The sequence below is a fragment of the Condylura cristata genome, unplaced genomic scaffold (genome assembly GCF_000260355.1).
Source record: "Condylura cristata isolate star-nosed mole 26May11 unplaced genomic scaffold, ConCri1.0 scaffold00020, whole genome shotgun sequence".
Taxonomy (NCBI): Eukaryota; Metazoa; Chordata; class Mammalia; order Eulipotyphla; family Talpidae; genus Condylura; species Condylura cristata.
The window spans coordinates 30,167,608-30,187,618 of NW_004567121.1; positions in this window are offsets into that span (position 1 = coordinate 30,167,608).

The window sequence follows — 20,011 nt, forward strand, 5'->3', positions numbered from 1 at the left end:
ATGCCATTGAGGAATGGTCCCGGTTGTGTGGATGCCCTTCCCAACTGGGGAGAACTACCTCCTCACCCCAGTCTGGAATGAGGACAAATTAGCTGTACTCTAGTCAAGTTACCATTCTACCTAATGTCCCCTAGGTTTGTGTCCTCCTAAAATGTGCTTAATCTCTTAGACAGCTTCAAGATTAACTCACAAGTTGCATTCTTCAGAAGTCTCAGTGACCTTCCAATCTGGTTCCTTTCTGCATTCCTGCCACGTTATCTGAATCATTTTCTCATGGGACACAGTGTTTTCATTGCTAACTCTGACTTTACTCTTCTGTACCCTCAGTTAGGCTGGATTATCCAGCAATGCAGGTATGCCTCTATCTAAAATATGCATGAAAAGTAGCTTCCGATCTCTTCTTCTAATAATTTTCTCTCATGTTTAATTTTAACAGTATTGCATACAACACTTCTAAGTCCATTCTTTATCACTCAAAACCATCTCTCCAGTTCCATGGTGACACCATAATGTGTTAGAGAAGGACAAAGATTTCTGGAGTTAGGTTGCCACTAAGCTGGTAGCTTCTTTCATCAGGTAAATTGGCATTCTTTTCTTTAACTTTTCCCCATTATTGAAAAAAAAAAATGCAGAAAGCTTGACCCTTATTGCATTCTCTTTTATTCACTTTATTCTCCTGAGGTAAAACATATTTCAAAGTGTATTTATTCTAGCATTAATTAACTTGAGGCTTGAAAAGAAATAAACATAATGGTGAAATAAAAATCATTAGTCATTCTAATTAATTGTGGATATATTCCTCAATATTGATGTAAGGATAACAAATTAAAACATTTAACATGTTTTTGGTGAACAGCCAACAAATATACTATTATCTTCATCACTATAGCTGTCCTGATTCCTGATCTAGGCATTTCATGGATTCATCATATCTCTGGCTCAGCCCTATGGCCTCATACATAACTCTGCAGATGGCTCCTCCATTGTATTGTGATGTTAAGTCCTAACCCTGACTTCCTCCCAGAGTTTGTGTTTTAACTTTGCCCATTTAAAATATTTGATTCAGCTAGGGAATCCTTGTCCTTCCTTGACAACTCTCCCAAGCTTGGTTCTCAGACCCTTATATGGAACCAACACTCTGGTGCCTGCTTCTTTGGGACCATTTTCCAAAACAGCTAACAGATCAAGCTAATGAAAGGTAACACCAAATTAACAAAAATAAAGTCCAAGTTCAAAGTACACAAACAGTATATGCCACATCACAGTGAAAATCCAACGATCACAATTAACTCTATGGAAAATTTATCCCAGAAGTGATAACTTCTTGTAGTGTTTTCCCCAAGATTATTATTTGTCTTTCATTCCATAGTCTAATATTTCTCAATTAGACTATGGAATTATCATTATTATTATTATTATTATTATTGTTATTATTATTATTATTATTATTATTATCCCATTATTAGTACTTTATATTCTGCCTCTTCCTGTTCCCTTTTCTCATTATCACTGTTCTGGTCCCAAGTCTGCCCTTCATCACATGCTTGGAGCACACTACCTTTCTAAATAGGACTGTTTGTAACTCTAATTCCTATTCCAATATTCCTTACATACTGTTGGCACGTTAAGCATCTTTCAATATTGTCTTGCTCATCATACCCTATGATTAAAGAGGTCAGTTTTCTTCAGATAGTTTAATATGAAAGTTAGAGACTTCTGGTATATCTGTAGCATTTTCTGACGTGGATTCTCTCATTTGCTATTGGGTGTTCATCTGTGAATTCATTCATTAAGTCTGTCGGTTAGTGGTCAACAAGTACTTATGGTTGGCTTCACTCATGGAACAAGCACTGTAGGCATAATCTAGTCACCTGTGCCCCTGTGGTTCATCTGCCCTCCTCTCCTCCCATCTCCTGTCTCTGTCTCTCTCTGTATGGTTGACAGAATGCCATTCCATCTAGTCACATGCCAAGACACATGCCATCCATGCCTGGGTGTCCCTAGGTCTCGCCTGGCTTGTGCAAAGGCAATAAGTAGGTGGGTGTGTGAAATACGATGAGCCAAAAGATTCATTCCTTTATTTTCTCCTAACTGCTTCAGCCTTCATAAAATCCAGTCTTATAGGTTATTGATTTTCACCAAAAGAAGAAAAATGAGTGGGAGTGGAGAATTATGATGTTATGTCCTAAATGAATTTTTCACAGAAAAATAAGACGAACAACAACAACAACAACAACAATTCTCTGTCTTGGGCAGTTGGTCAGAAATGAGGTTTAGGGGATGGGATAGGAAAGGCAGGAGAGTGTCTGTCCCCAGGGAGAGCAAGCATTGATCTCTTGGGTGATTGCCCTGACTACCTCTGAAGCTGAGAATTTGGTTCAATATGTTAGTGCTAACATTTAAGTCCTTTTAAACCTCCAGGGGTGGAATCTGTTTTCTCTTCCTCTACCTCATTTATGTTTGGGTGAAAACAGACTTAACTCTTCAGCTTCCAGCTTTGCTCCTCACTTGTACAGGAACTTATGCCTCAAGGAATCCACAAAAGCCTTGATGAGGTGTCTTAACTATTGTTTCCTCAGTAGTGTGCTGGAAATGAAGATAAATGAAGCGGCTACCTCTATAATAATTTACGATTATTTACAATATTTACTTATGATTGCAGCTATGATGCATATACAGGTCATTCTCGCTGTGCATAGTCGGGGACCCTCACTACTCTCTGTCATGGTGTTCAGGCCAGGGCTGAGACAGAGTCACAGAGAGTACTTTTAAGAGTATGCGTTAGCACATGTAACTTCAGACTGCTCTCAGACTGCTCTGAAGTTAGCACATGTAACTTCAGACTGCTCTCAGAATTTACAGAAGTGAGCTCTAGGATTCTGTATTTTAAACAATAAATTTCTTATCATTTACATTAATCACTAAATATGATATAGAATCGCTAAGGCAAAGTGGAGAGGGTAGGCCACCAAATCATAGGGAACAAACTGATGCCCATGAAGCCTTCAGCCAGTGGGCCCTCCCTGGTAGTACAGCAGGTTAAATCATTGCTCTATGAAGCTGTCCGCAGCCACCACAGCACAAATCCAATCCCTGGCCAGGGAGCTACCCGTATGGTATGGCAGACCTCTGCTGTCCGCCTGCTGCTGCCCTCAACATTTCACTAATTCTGTCTGTCTGTCCCCACTAAGTCTGTTTGTATTTCACTAAGCCTGCCTGTTCTGTCCCCACTCTGTCTCTGGTGAATCCTCTCACCATCTGCACCTCTGGTATGTACCCTAGTTCTTATATGAATAAGTAAATAAACCTTAAAAAACAAAACAAAACAAAACGCACAAAAACATCCCCCCAAAAAACCTTTCAGCTGTTCTGGCCAATACCTTGAATCTAAGAAAGAACCTATGAAGAAAATTACTAGCAGCCTAAAGACTTCTCAGGAAGGAATGTCAGTGACCTGATTAACATTGTAAGATCTAGGGTCAGGGCATGGGTGAGAAAGAGGACCAGAGTAGTCATGTGAAAACAGTGCTCAGTGTTTTTCAGTAGCAGGGGAGAGGTTTCAGGGCCTCCCCAGGGCCCAGCAGTAAATCCGGTGTCTCTGACTGTCCTTCTGCTACTTTTAGGAGACAACCTGCCTTTCACCCTGTGGTCTTGCCTGGCTATGCGAATGTATTCAGTTACTCTCAGTATTCCATTGACCTGGAAGCCTTTCTTTTCCCCTAAGTCTGCTTTACCTATTTTATGAATTACCTATTGATGTATCATTAAATCTATGACCAAGTACTAGAGGAAGAGTTTTACAATTTTCTCAAAGTACTTGTTCATTATTCTTGAGTCCTTAGAAGAAAACATATTTTAAGAAGCTCCCCCAGGGAGCATTTCCAGACTGAATGATTAGTCATTGGAAAATAAAAGATTGGTAGAAAATCTGTCAGAAATTCTATAATGTCTTGCTATGCTTGGAAATGCTAAGATTGAGAAGAAAGCAGAGCGAAGCCAATGGCGAGTGAAGAGTGCAGGGACCCGTGTACCAACTTTAAAAGAACTCTGCAAGTGTCTCACTTTCTGTGGGACACTTTGACAGCAGCTGAATGTGAGGCTGCTGCCCTTACTGAGTCCATAATCGAGCTGGCGTAAACTGGAAGGACATCGGAGCACAGCGACACTGCAATAAAGGTAGATGGAAAGAACCGGGGGGCAGTGGGCTAATTAGGAAATAGAAGTCAGCCTCTTACTTCTAGGCAAGGATCCTCTGATATGTTTTCCTCAGCTTACTATACTCTGCATGGACTTAAGACTGCTCCCTTATCTCGCCACTGGAGGAAAGATGTCCCCAACTCGTGTGGCGGTTCCTGTGTTGTGATCCCCATTACCCAGGCAGCTTGAGCATGAAATATTTATTTCTCACAGTTGCTGAGGCTGGGGGGTTGGGGGGGCGGGAAGGTCTGGGCACTGGCATGGCCAGCTCTGATAAGACCCCTTTCCCTGGTGTGTGGACACATGTCAGCTGTGTCTGTGTCCCCACATGGTAGAGAGATCAGGGGACTTGTTCTCTTCTTTTGGTATGAAGACACCAATCCCAATAGGGAGACTGCCCCTCATAACCTAGTACCTTCCAGAGGCCCCTTCCAAATACCATCATTAGGGCTTCAAGGCATGGATTTGGGGGTGAGGATACCAACATTCAGTTGATAGTATATACCACGTAGAACAGGAATTTGTAGACTGTCACTCTTATGCTGCCTGCTTTTGTGGTTAGATGTAGTTTAAAACACCTTTTTTTTTTTACCCCCACCACAAATATTGTAATGTAGTATCCTTTATAATCTCCTCTCTAGTAATCATCTTAAGATTTTTCTCAGAGCATGATTAAGGGGGTTTCTGTTTGAGTTTTGGATTTTCCTTCCCCAGATACACCCGTTTTAAGTCATTGTTATTTTTCTTATTTATAAACCTTTATTCTTCCTTCAATTTTCAGGTCATAATGTAATGAATAATCCATGTGGTTATCACCAGTGAAGCACAAGAATGTAATTGGAAGTAATCAGTGCTAAGCATGTTAATGGGGAGATGAACTCTTTGCAGAATTCTAGGTGTCAGTGATTGTTCAGTCACATCAGCCTCCATGGTGGGGGCGGGAGGGACAAGAGAGAGAGAGAAGATTCAGTTTCCAGAGGTCTTCCTTGTACCTTTGGTTTCCTTAGAGATCTGTGCCCCAACTTAGGAAGTGTTACCTTAAACTTGCAGGGAAGAGCCCATTCTATTTGAAAGTTTATGTCCCAGAACGTTACTAGTAAGTGTATGTATAATTAGAAGAAAAACTCTTAACTCACAACAAGATACTTCCAATATCTTTGCTCTTAATAACACATACTGTTCGCATGATAGACACACATCATGAAATTTCTTTATTAAATGGCACCCAGGACTATCTCTTGCTTCATTTTTTATTTTCTTTAACCTTCTGGCTACCTCACACAAAAGCCCTACTCCCCTGCTCTCCTTCTTCTAGGGGGTGCATCCCTCTCTATGCTTCAGGGTGAAAGGGTAGAGTGGTATTAGGAAACCATGTTCATACTTTTGGATGCTCAACTTCCCCACATTATCACTAAAAATCTCCTAAACAAGCTAGGGGAAAAAAACTCCTAACCTTTTTTAGGATTTACTGTATTAAGGGAGAGCACCATCTTGATAGTGTCTCAGCAATGCATGAACTAGGGAAACCAATATTCAAATATTTGTAGGGCTTTAGAATCTGAGTTTAAGTGGTTTAAAGCAGATGTTTCAAGATCTAGGAGTTGATTGGGATTGTGCCGAATTTGTAGTATGATTGCTGAGAATGGCAGACGCAGCAGATGACAGACTTGAAGTGAATCTTGATAAGTAAACTGTGGTTAATAAGTAAGCTCCTTCCTAGGTGTCTCATAAATTGATCTGTGAGAAGTTCCTGAAGCAAACTGTGAAATTATTTATTAGGTCAACGCTTATCTTTTCTGGGTAAATCTTTCTTGGAACAAACAAGTCAGTTATTTTGAAATCAGCAGTCTGTCCTCTTATCTAAAACATACTAACACAGATCGTCAAGATCTCGATTCTCTCAAACTAGTTGAGGCGACAAGGCCAGCACAGAAATCACTTAGAACTACAAGGGTTGACTATCCCTCATTCTTTCAATAGGAAATGATATAATGCTGAAAAGGGCGGTGATGAATCTGATGCAACTTCTCCAGTGATTAGAGAATGGGATGTGTCTGGCAAGGATAGGGTGTATTTCAGCTGGGACGGATAGCATGAAGAAAGGTGTGGAGATGACGTGATGTTCATACAATGATAAATTTCCGAGGTAATTAATCTGTGAAACAGAGGTCAGATTTGAGGAACTATGCTAAATAAGATTTTGCAAATAAAATTACAAATCAAACAATGAAAGGCCTGGAATTCTAGAGAGATGGTTTGAATTGGTGAGATTATCATGGAGGAATTGAAAATTTGTGTCAGGTGCCCCTTTGTAGGGAACTGGAAATCGTGTCATATGCTCTCCCCCCTTGTAGGGAACTGGAAATCGTGTCAGATGCTCTCTTATAATTATTTGGATATTTGAGTTCCTGGTAGTAACTATAAAGAGAATATAGCCAATCTGCTGATACTTATGGGAAAGTTTTTTTGGCCTTGGGGGCCAATGGATTCTGTGAGGGATAGGTAACAGAATGCCCCAGACCTCTCTCAAATATGTATTCTTTTGGCAATTCAGGTAAAATTCATATAATATAAATTATCATTTTAGCCTCTTGCAGATGTATAGTCCAACAACATTACATGTACAGTGTTATAAAATCAATAGCTCTGTCTAGGTCCAAAATATTTCATCTGCCCAATAGTGCAGCCCATATGCATGAGACAGCTGCTTCCATTCTCCCCTCCCCTCTGCTGCAGGCAGTTACAAATCTACTGTCTCATGGATTTTTCTTTTCTGGAAACCTCGTATAAATATTGTCAAACAACATGTGACTTTTTTTTTTTGTCTGGCTGTTTGCTTTTGCACAATGCGCTGCTTCCGTGTTTGATTCCTGTTGCTGTGAGCAGCAGTACTGCATTCTGCATTCTCTTGTAGAGCCCAGTGATACTCTGTGGTCTGACTATTCTGCAGCGTGCTTAGCCACTTATCAGACTACGGGCATTTGTTATCTTTCTGTCTTTTGGATTCATGAATAGTGCTGATATGCGTATTTGTGAATATGTCCACTTTCCTCAGGAATTCTACAGCTTGTGGAAACTGCACCCCCTTATAAGTGTAGGGCATTTCTATCAGGAACACAAGAAACATTCTAGCTGCAGTATAATTCACCAAGAAGTGACTCTGCTAAGTCAGCTAGTGGTAGGTTGATGTTTGCCTTTAACATAGAATGGCATGGAGTTGACATTTGCCTCACCTGGGAAGTTCTAATTCTGTACAGTGTTGGTGATTGTTGCAGGGACGGGGTAAGTGGGGTTGGGGAGCTCTAAACCCACCCTGGGAGAACTATTAGAGTTGTCGGCAGGTTTGGAACATGAAAACACTATGCTTAGAATCATGTGGGTTTTTTAAGATTTATTTAATTTATTTATGCATAAAAGAACTGAAGTGTAGGCCAGAGGTGTAGAGGCTGAGAGAATTCACCAGAGACAGAGTGGGGACAGAAAAGGCAGATTGACTGAAATACACTGCTGAGGGGAGCAGCCGGTGAGACTAGAGAGGTCTGCTGTGCCATGTGGGTCAGCTTCCTGGCGCAGGATCAGACTTGTGCTGCAGTGGCTATGGGTAGCTTCACAGGGCTGAGAGTTAACACCTTGCACCACACAAGAGGCCCAGAATAATATTTTGGAAGGTGACTACTATCTAATGTGGCTGAGGATAGACGAGTAAGGGGTCTCTTGTGAACAGTGTGGATAACTATTAGTAATGGCAATCTTTGTATTAGTAATTAGTAATGACACTAGCAATCATAATATTAACAGTTTTGGGAGGGGAGGAAATTAGGCTGGGGGAGAGTTAGTTGGGCATGGCAATATGCACATTTGAAGCTATGGCCCTTGCTCTGGACTACTAGTAACAAAGAAAATTTAACCGAGGACCAGTGCATGATAGAGTAGCGTGTCCAGGGGAACCCAGCGCCACCTTGCTTTGCTCACCCGCCACAGCATTTGTTGGTAGCCCTGGGCCTGACCTGGCTGCAATGCAGATACAGAGGTGTCATTTTGGAGCTTATCCAAATCCACAATCTCAAGCTCCACCCAGATGGAGTGAATCAGACTCTGCATTTCAATAATCGGCCTTGTTGAATCTACATTTCTGATTAATGAAGAACCTATTTTCACACTCAAATGCATCCTGCTTGAGGGGGTGAATTTGTTGATTGGCTTCATATGTTTGAGATATTGAGCATACATGGTCCCGATCCTTGACATTCTCTAAACAGCTTCAGAAAAGATAGCCTCTTCACTGCCTCTTCTCTTCTAGTATTAAGAGCATTTAAAGGAGTAATTACAACTCTTACTAGCCTTCAAAATCTCAACTTATTTACGCATCTATTCTATTATTTTTAATCATTCAAACAATTTCCCTATGCATCAGTTATTTAGTTATGTTTTTACTCCCAGAACTTCATGAGAATTTGATTAACTATGGAATTTCTTCACAGAAAAATCCACAAGAACACAAATAATCCTCCCAACCTGCACAGCTTATGTTTGCATTGGAAATGGATTTTCTTCATAGAGATTGACTACAAAGATCTTCACAAGTATCAAAGTATCATACCTATCATTTCTTATGCAAAAATTGATGCCTTATTTCAGAAAAAAATAAATAAACCCAAACTGTGAGAAAAAAAAGGTTATAAATCATTTTTACTCAGAAGTAAATTTCCAGGATGTCCATCTTTGACATCAGCAGATTTTTACTTCTTGTTTTGATTCCAACAGGTGCTGGAAGCTCTGAATTACAAAGGAAAGGGTAAGCAGAGAGTTTTAGCCACCCCTTGGCTCACACTCCAGATGAAAGCAAGCTTTCTGCAAGGAACAGACACATTATTTAAAACCATTCTGATTGAATTTAACTCCCACTATTTTCTCTTTGTCCACAAGTAAATTAGGCAATGCTTGGCAAAGCCTTTATCACTCATGGTACCTCCATTGTGTGAGGGAGGTTAGAGATTTACTGCCTCGATAGATCTATGTAAATGTCACATTTATGGCACAGAAACCACCTCCAAAGAAATTATGTAGTTTTTTTTTTTTCAAGATATAGCTAAGTTTTGATTATTGTAAAGAAAGCTAAAATTTCTCTGTTTTTGTCCTTAGCCATTGGAAGTGCTTCTTCAAGTTTCTGAAATATATTAGGGACAAAATACATCCTTTCAAAGTGGGAATTTAACTTATGCAAGAAAGATCATATTTCATTTGGTTTTTAATTTCTAATCTCCTTCACAGCTGTGATCATTACAGTGATCTCTAGATTACATTTTTTATTTATTTATTTATTTTTGCTAAGAATATATTCACTGACAAGTTGTTGAGAGATTTCTTTTTCTCTCTATTTCAAAAAAAGTAAAAGTTATACCAAAACTTCAGTCAAGCATTTTAAGAATTTCTCTGGTAAGCCAAATAATTTCTATACCAAAATAATAATCAAATTCTACTCTATTTTTTTAATTGTTTTGAATAGTGGTATTTCAAGGTCTTGGGCTGGCAAAGACAATGATTTGCATTATGATGTACCAGATTTTCTTTTAATCAAACTCTGTGGCTCTAGAAAGCAATGAATGACAGTAACTTCTTCATCAAAACAGAGAAATCTTAAAGTATTACTTTAAGAAATACTTTTCTTAAAGTATTGCCTGTTCTCAAAATATGTGGCCATCTGGGGTATTTTGGATTAATAGAGAAAAAAATGGGGGTTGAGAAAATAAAAGCCCCATGGCTTTCAGCAGGTGCCACCGAAGCCAGACATGCTCCTTCTTCACTGAGGGAGAAAGGCCTCCTCAGGCACTATCAGAGGACACGTCGCTGTAGTCCCCTGGTAACCCCGGCTCACTCCGTTTATACACTCGATCGTTATCACATGGACAAACGAGGCATTTTATACTATTTTGTCTGTTTCCTTCATGCCTTGGAATCTGTAGAAATGAATTTTCTGAAGTTTACATCCAGATGTGATGTGTTCTTGTCAAATTACTATAGAGCTGCATTACCGTAAATTGCTAAAATAATGGAGATAAACTACCTAGCCGTTGCCATTTAAAGGGTAGACACCATGGAAGGGTTTCAGATACAGCCACTGGGCAGTTAAGTTTGAGTTTCCTTATCCATTAGCAGCTGCTTCAATCTTAGTCATTCTGGAGTTAAGACTTTGTCTTCATTGAGTTTTCTTTGTGGAAGGAAACATACTCAAAATTAGTCATTGTGACTCTAAAGTAGTTCACAAAATAAAAAAAAAAATCCTTCATCTAGTCAATCTGTTTTATTTAGATTATTGTATGGTGTGATTTTTAAATGATCATTGTGTGTCAGATGTTTTACTAAGCATGGGGCCAACATTATCAAGTTTAATACTTGCAACAATCATTGACATAAGTTCTGATCCTCCATGCCATAATGAGCAAAATGAATTTCAGAAGTTAAGTAATGTACAGGCACACAATAGAATTGTGTTCTAGGTTTAATTTTATTTGTCAATCATCACTTCTAACTGCTTCATGCCACTGACACCCATGAAAACAGCTGTATCTACAAGTAAACAGGCATCAACTACCTGCACTAGAGAGAAATCTATAGTTCTATTCAATATATTTTTTTGTAAACATTTATTTATTTATGCATACAGAACTGGGGTACAGGCCAGAGGTGCAATCGTGGTGAGAGGATTCACCAGAGACAGAGTGGGGAGCAGAACAGGCAGACCAAGTACACCGCTGAGGGGAGCAGCTGGGAGACAGGAGAGGTCTGCAGCACCATGTGGGTCACCCCCCTAGCTGCCCAGGGATCAAACTCATGCTGAGGTGTCTGTGGAGTGCTGAGATTTAACACATTGTGCCACCAGGGAGGCCCAATATATATTTTAAAACAGTCTCCATGATTGCTTTAACATATATAATCTTGGGTCTCCCTGTTGGCACAAGGGGTAAAATCTCAGCACTGTGATACTATCTACAGCCACTGCAGCATGAGTTCATACCCTAGCCAAGGAGCTGACCCACGTGGCCCAGCAGACCTCTCTGTTCCGGCCTGCTGCTCCCCTCAGCAGTGTATTTCAGTCAGTCTGCCTATTCTGTCTGCACTCTGTCTCTGGTGAATCTTTTCACACCATCCCACACCCCTGGCCTACACCTCAGCTGTGCTATACATAACATAAATAAATCTCTACAAAAAATATATGATCCTCTACAATCCCTTTGGGATTCTGAAGTCCTCTTTAAAATCCAAGCAATCTTGTCGAAGTTCATGCTGGGAAGAATCAAAGTCAAAGTCACTACCTATGATTTAAAATATCTGTGCTTCTAACTTCCACTGTCAAATTTATACTGTGTGTTCTTCCTGTACCCAGAGTTTTACTGTGTGATCCCTCCCTTCTGGTGGACAGTCATAGAAAACTGCACATCGAGTCTCACTTTTAGCTGCTCACCGTGGCCCACGGCGCACGGTCTCCATCTCCGTCAGACCACGCCCACCACATGTTGCTTTGGAGTTCCAATGTAGCCAACTTTTGGGATTGAAATAGTCTTAGACCAAAACTAATTTGATGGCTGCCATCTCTAAGCACCCTGTGGACATTTAAAAGCAGTCACTGTACAAAACAAAAATACCGTGCACCTACCTGCTTTACAGAATGGTCAGTGTGGGTTTGTGCTATGAAACTCTGCTTCTCCCAATGAGGTCCTTGTGCAGCCAAGAGACAGAAATCAGATATCCTGGACAGTGTTTAGAGAATGATTCTGCTTATCTCGCACCTCCCATCAAATAAATATTTCACGAAGGGATCATGTCTTCTGCCAAATGGAAATAATCTAAAAAAAAAAACTGTATCAATCAGGAGAGGTTTCCCTCTGATATTGGTTACTCACCTGCCCAGCAAGAAGACCTCAGCAGCTCAATTTTCCCAGAGCACACATTTTTGACATAATTCTGTTTCAGACTCCATCACAGAAACATGCCTTGATGAAGAAACTATTTTGTTGTTGCTGTTGTTTTTCCAAAAGGTTTTCTTGTCAAATCTGTTTTACCACTTTATAACTATTCATGGCTTCAGTAGGTACCTCATGGACCCCAGGGAAAGCATGATTTGCTGACGTCAAAGATTTCAATAGAAATGTCCCTTTTGTCCACGGGAGCGTAATGGGCATGGGGTCCCAGAGCTACAGCTAGGCATTAAGTCTGTTTACCAGGACGGTCATTACTCTAATTCTCTCTCTAATTTTGTGTGGGAACAAAGCCTTTTGGCTCCCTGATGCTAATGAGCTTAGGGCATTTCTCTTTTCTCAGGTCCAAGGCAGGGATTTTTCTGCGTTTCCTTCCTTGTCACCTTTAGATGAGCTAATCAGTGGTGAGCAGCCTGGCCCCAGAGCCGGTGAGTTTCCAGCTCCTTCCTTCGCACTTCCGTACTTAGCCAGCTCCCTTTTCTTCCCAAGTAATGTTTGGCTCTTCTGTCTTTGTGTTTGGCCTCCGTGTGAATGCCGGATAGCTTTCCTCCTGGAAACTGCTCTGAGGGGATTTCTTTTTGTTTTCTGAACATGACTTTTAATTACACTTGGGTTATTTGGCCATCAGCTGCAAAGCTAAGTAAGTGCCATCTAACAGTGCTGGGCAGAGGGTGGCTTCTCCATACTGGACGATCTGTAGGAAAACAGGGGCCGTGGCAAGGCCACTGTGCGGGTGGCCCAAGCTCTGTGCTACCGCGTGGTTCTACCCCCTGGATTTGGCAAGGGAAGGCTTCAGAATACTCAAATGATTCCATCCTGTCTCCCCGCCTCATTGTGCTGTCTCCACGTTTCAAACCAGGAATCGGAACAGTATGCATGTGTTTCTAAGTGGCATCTTTGATCCTTGTTTGGCTCTTTTTCTGCCCTCTGGTGACATCTGGATAGAGATAGCCTTAAAATGCGCCTCCCAAATCACCTCTATGATTTTACTAAATATGTACAGTCAGGTAGTGTCTCAGTCATTCTAGAATACATGGGTTTTCTTAAAGTTCTTCTATGGTAACACCTTACTTTGATAACGGTAGATATGTAGAAGATATCTGTTAAAGATTCCTTTATAAGCTTATTGACAGCAACCCAAGATTAAGCTGGCTATAGGAAAACTCATCTCACAAGTAAGAGTTTGACCAGATTTTAAACGGCATTTTGACTTCATTTCTTACTTGGGAAAACTCAGAGTCGTCTTAAGTAGAGAATTACAAAGGAAATTTTTATCAAACTACCAAAACTGCCATTTCATGTAGCTTTTAAAATTATAGCCTAAACATATTTTTATTTGACAAGACATATTTTGTTTTCTTTTCAAGTACTTCTCCATCACATGGAACCATGCTTAATGCATTACCTACTTGTTCTATAGAAACATTTATTTCTAACTCATATGACAGTAAAGTGAGGGCACATATATGTAAGTGTGACCTGGTTTTTAAACATCCCTTAGTATGTATTCTGTAAATTTAACATAAATTCTTATCCAATTAATTGCACAAGATGACAATTTATTTCCCTAGCATTTCAAAAGATACTTCAAGTTCCCTAAGGAAATCTGTACTTGACAAACAAAAGCAATACAGTGTCACAATTCTGGAACAGAAATCACATATAACAAGGAGCAGTAAAGGCAAACGATTTCTTTGATTTCCCTGTGGACATTTCTGGTCATAGTATTTAAAAGGAGTAACCCAAGGGAAAATGCTTTTCTTGCAAAACTCAAATATCTAATGCTAACATTTATCTGAACCTGGATCCACCTTTGCAAGTTGCAACTGACTGATCTTATAAACTTAAAATGTACCCGCCAAGTTCAAGGTGACATCTGCCATATTCTCCTCCCCTCTTTGTATCTCTAGGTCATCTGTGTCAGGTATGTTTTATATGGAACCTAACATGCCAGAGAAACTAAGAGAATTACTCACCTTAGCTCTGATATTTTGATGCCCATGAAAGAATCCTTAAACAGTAATATTTTTGATTATGTAATACTGGGTCAAAATCTTATGTTTGTAACTGTTTCATATGCAGTAAGCTGAAGTGTCCATCTCACCGGTTCCTTCTACAACCTAGTATTGAGGGCATACCGCAGATTAGAAGTAGGAAATAAACAACGGGGCGAAACATATTATTTGCTCTCGGGTATTCACCAACTGCTGAGGGAGTCAAATCCAAATATTTTTGAAATAGCAAGAAGGTGAATAGGTAGCTGTACATCTAAAGCACTGTGGGAGTGGAGAGATGGTGGGAATGCAGTAAATATGATTGTCAGTATCAATCAGGATGAACTTTTACATCATTTTGTTGAGAAAAGCAGACTTTGATTTCAAAAAATAAAGAATGAGTCATGTGCAATTACTTATATGCAATGGAGGATGGGATAGTTAAAGACTTAGAAGAAAATACACAGAACACACATGCCTTATTTAAAGATCTATTTATTTATTTTTGCATACATAACTGGGGTATAGTTATTGAGGTGTGAGGAGTGAGAGAATTCACCAGAGATAACATTGGGAGCAGAACAGGCAGATCTACTGAAATACACTGGAGAGCAGCAGGCCAGACAGGAGAGGTCCGCTGCACCACGTGGGTCAGCTCCTTGGCTGGGGATCAAACTCTTGCTGTAGTGGCTACAGTTAGTTTCATAGTGCTGCACTTCACCCCTTCCACCACCAGGGAGGCCCTCTGTTTATTAGTTATTTAGCAACTAATAAACATGTTATTTTTGGTAGAACATAAATTAGAAGTAGGTATAGACCTCAGGGAGCAGAGTAAATAGTCAAATTGTGTTTTAAGAAAACATATGTGATAAGTGTGGGAAATGGTTTGGCTAGTGGGACTTAGAATATGCTGAAATCAAGCAAGAAGATGGATGGGTAAAAATGGAAAAAAAAAAAAAAAGGTAGAGAGATGAAGAGAGGGAATGGAGAACTGTGTTTATTTGTTTAGTGGTAGACCTGAATTCAATTGAATTGGTTTATTTGTGCAGTATGTATGAGAGAGAGAAAGAGAGATCTTCTGTTCACAGCAGATTGTATTGTTTGGGGGAATGATGGAGACTTCAGCAATCACATCACATGGCCTGACTGGAGCATTACAGGCACCCACTGCTGCCAGCAGTGATGTCTGACTACCCGTGTCTGAGTGTATTTAAAGCGTCTAAGTGGCATCACCCAGAAGACTCAGAGGCAGCCAGGCATCTTTCTTTTCATGTTTTAATTGTTTATTCTACTTGTCAAAACAATAGCATAATACTGCCAGTAGGACTTTTAAGAAGGAAAATGGTTCTTCCGAAATCAAACTTAGACTGTAAGAACAGAATCATAGTTGTCAGAAGTAATGGAAGAAGAGAACAAGGTAAATCAGATAAAACAGGTCAGTTGCACAGTGAAAGTGGACACCAAACATTATAAATATGCTGATGTTTATCTATAATATCGCACACTGAAACCTACATTATGCTATGTGCTAATGTGATTTCACTAAAATAATGCAAACTATTTCATATACATATACATATATATCATATATATGTGATTTCACTAAAATAATGCAAAATATTTCACATATATATATATATATATATATAGAGAGAGAGAGAGAGAGAGAGAGAACACCATATATTCCAGAAAAATCCTATACAATAAAAGATTGAATTTATTTCCAATAGCAAATAACATTGAAAGGTGGACATATGCTTTTGCCTTACTTCATATTCAAATACCACCATGTATACTGTGGTGAAAATATTAATAATTATATTGAATTGTAACCTAAACAAAACACCTTAAGTGATATATGCAGGCATGTTTAATTTTATATAAACTCATCTTATTAATAATTCATTTACTATTGATATTCAACATACATAAGACAAAAAAGAAAAGACATAAAATAAACTTTTTACTGTGGCCAACGAATACGTGCTCTCCCCCTCCCCCTGCAGATGGTTGATGTCTGTGAATCCCCCACCTGCAAATATCACTTTGCTCAGGTAGATACTTTTCAGGTCCCACATATCTGGGTCTGTTCTGCTCCACAGGGGTGAATTGCCAATCCTGTCATTGTGGCTTCCCCTTGAATTTTCAGCTGCAATTGTTCACATTCTCTCAGTACTTATGCTCCCAGTGCAACAGCATCAACAAACAGAAGCATTTGCAGTTTCTCTCCATCTTCTGGGAAGCCGCCTTCCTAATCAATTCTCCTCAGCAAATGCTCCAGGACAGTGGAAAATTCCTTGGGCGAGAGATAATACCACCCAAGGGAAAATGCATTTATAATTGATGTGGTAAAAAGCTGTCAGACAGACATGGGTTTTCTCAGCCATTTTTGTAAACACTGATAGCAGTACTTCCCACAACAGCAGAAACCCACAATCTCTCTACCTCTGGGCAGAAAATTGTATGCAGCTAGGAAAAACCCACACACTAGATCTCTTGGTATGTCTAAATTGCGGACTTATTTTAGACTCTCACAGCTTATGTCTATCTAACCATACTTTTTAAGGAAAGATTTCTTTTTAAAATTAAGTACTAAATGTTATGGTGAGCACATTGTCAAGGATGGGAGGAGAAAGGGAACAGGAACACTTAAGAGAAGCCCCATCCAAATTTGTGTTGTCCTTTTCTTAAATAGTCTTAGAAGTAATCAGGAAAAGAGATGGATAGCCATATTTTTGGATTACAGATTATTTCTGAGACCCGTGTTTTGCATAAAGCTGGTTATAGTCTACATTGGCAGTTTGATTGTTCTAACAAGTTTTAATTATTTTAGCTATCAGCTGTGGAAATTCCCACTATAGACATGGAATTGTACTCTCTTCCTCTTCTCATTTATGGTTGCTTGATTCGGGAAACTACAAAAAAAGGTAAATGCATTGTATTGCATATGCAAAATCTCAAAAGCACACCAAAAGAGCATGCATAACTCAGAACTGAGAAAAAGTAGAATTCAAGGTGATTTTCACCTATTCATTGACATTTGTGTTACTGCGGGTGTACCGTACTTCTGAGTATAATGATACTTTTTAAACACATGAGACATACACACACAATATTAAGAGTTATGCTTGGGTCTAAATACTGATTATCCACTTGTGCTTTCATTCTGAGAAAATCATCTCTCTGATCCCCCACTTGATAAGTAGGCCTAGTATTATGTACCTGTCAAAGATGTGGAGAAATTTACCAGTGATTGGGAGTTAAAGTCCCTCACATAGCACAGGCATTTAATACACAAACATTACAACAAGACTAGGTCTTTGTGGTAAGGTAGCCTTTGACTGGCTTGTTGTAGTGACATCAGGGAAGCTTCTTTTCCAAAGCTACCTTTTGGATTTAACTTCAGTCTCAGTGTTGATTTTCATTTGGGGCAAGGACTGTTTTGAGCCTTTAAAGTATCCAGGCAGGACTCAGAATGCATACTACAACTCTTTCTCCTTCATTGTCCCTTAGTTTATTTTTATTTTATTTTATTTTTTTAAATATTTATTTATGTATGCATACAGAACTGGGGTACAGGCCAGAGGCTCAGGCGTGGTGAGAGGCTTCACCAGAGACAGAGTGGGGAACAGAACAGGCAGATCGACGAAGTACACTGCTGAGGGGAGCAGCGGGCCGGTCAGGAAAGGTCTGCCACGCCATGTGGTCACCTCCCGGGCAGGCGGGAATCAAAAGCGAAAGCGGCTTTAGCCTCTTAGTGCTGTGTGTCAACCCGCTGCGCCACCAGGGAGGGCCCATTGTCCCTTAGTTTTGTGCACTATTTTTTCATCTGCTATTGATGCCTGCCTGTGCAAACATGGACAGCAGTGGGTTCTAGAAGATTTTATGAAAAGCATGGCCAGACACCATATTTCCCTTTTCATGCTCAACTCTGCACACGTCCTTTCTGAAAGAGATCTACTGATCTTTCTCTCCTGGCAAAGAAGACTGACTCTTGCCTTCGGCTGAGAATAAGGCATCGGCAGCTGGATTAGTGTCAGACATCAGTTGTCTGGCTAAAGTTGGAGACCCAGAAAGTGCTAGGAGTACAGATTGTGGGGCCAGACAGCCAATGTTTGAATGTTATTGGCCATTTTTCTCATCTTGAGCAATAACTTACAATGATCATGCTCTATTTTCCTTACTTGTAAAGGGTATTTCCTAAGTCATAATATGTTACACTTTAAGAGTTTAGTGTAGGGGATATTTGCAAAGGTGTGAGCAGGTGAAAGAAAACTAGCATGGGCTAAAAAAGTACTTTAACAATAAACATCTTTAGCCCTCTTAGGTCCAAAAAGGCAAGGGAGACAGTGGTTAGAGACTCTTGGGAGAGTTTTACTGCAGGAGTTGGCAGGTTTTGCAAATTGTGGAATTTGGTAGAGAAATATAACCATTGCCTGTAAGAGAGGAAGCTGTTGAGGTAATTATTGGACTTTCTTTCGGTTCTCTAAAATATGGCTGCTCTCTTCTCCTGGCTGGATTCAGTGACCAGCCAGGGTTCAAGGATCCTAAGGCAGATTGAAGTATAGAGGAGAGTGGGTGTGGAGTGATCAAGGCAGAATTTGTCTCATAGGGTAATGATTCCTGTATTGTAGCCTTTTAGGCAAATTATGAATTGATGTCTGTAAAACAGAATTGTGTTTATGTATAATAAATAATAAATGCATAATTTTTTTTGGTTTGTTTTAAGTTACATTTGTCTTTTTTTTTTTTTTTTTTTTTTTTTTTGCCTTCATGTATTTCTTTCTGCTTTTCATTTAGAGGACTCAATCTGGTAGTTGTCACAGTTTCTTCATTTTTTTCCCCCCTGAAGTGTTTCTCTTCCGGATTCTTCTTATACCAAACATTCTGTATCTAATAAAGGCTTTTTTTTTTTGTGCATATGTTTCAGCTCATTATATATTATATATATCAACACCACATATTCTCTCCTTTTCCTTTCACCCTTAGTATTCTGTGGTTGTCTCATGTTAGTCTTCTTTATGTTTCTGATTCTGTGTCACTCCTTATCATTTCATCATTTTGATGAATGTTTTCTTTCCTTTTTTTTGTTTTTCTTTTCACATAGAAAATCTTTCATCATTTCTTATAGGACAGGTCTAATGATTATAATCTTCAGTAGCTTTTATTTTTTGAAAGAATCTTTTATTTCTCCATCATATTTGAATAATGTTACATGGTAGAGAGTACTCTTGGCTGACAGCTTTTACATTTTAGAATTTTGAATATATTATTCCATTGTCTTCTAAACTGTAGAATTTCTGCTGAGAAGTCTGTTGAAAGTCTAATTGAGGTGGTTGTATGTTGTATGCTTTCTCTCCTAGTAACTAGACTTTTTTTTTCCCCCTTTATTGCTGAGTTTTGTTAATGTAGTTCATTTTTCAATTAGACATGTAGGTGTTCTTTCAGTTCTCTGGACATCTATAGTCAGTTCTTTTTTTAAGTTTGGGAACTTCTGAAGTTTTATTCAAATAGTCCTCTGCTCCTTTTCTAGCTCTTCATATCTCCTTTTATCTTCTGTTTCTTCTTCTAATGGTGTTTAATATTCTTAGAGTTACTTCATGTTCTCTAAGTAGTTTTTATTTTTTTTTATTTAAGTCATTTATACATTTTTAACTTCAATTTCACATATTCTTTCCTCTGAAGCTTAAGTCTAGTTACTATGATTTGCATATTTTCCCTTATTTCATTCATTTTATATATATTATACACACATACATATATACATACACACATACATACACACATACACACACATGCACACACATACACACATACACACATACATACATACATACATACATA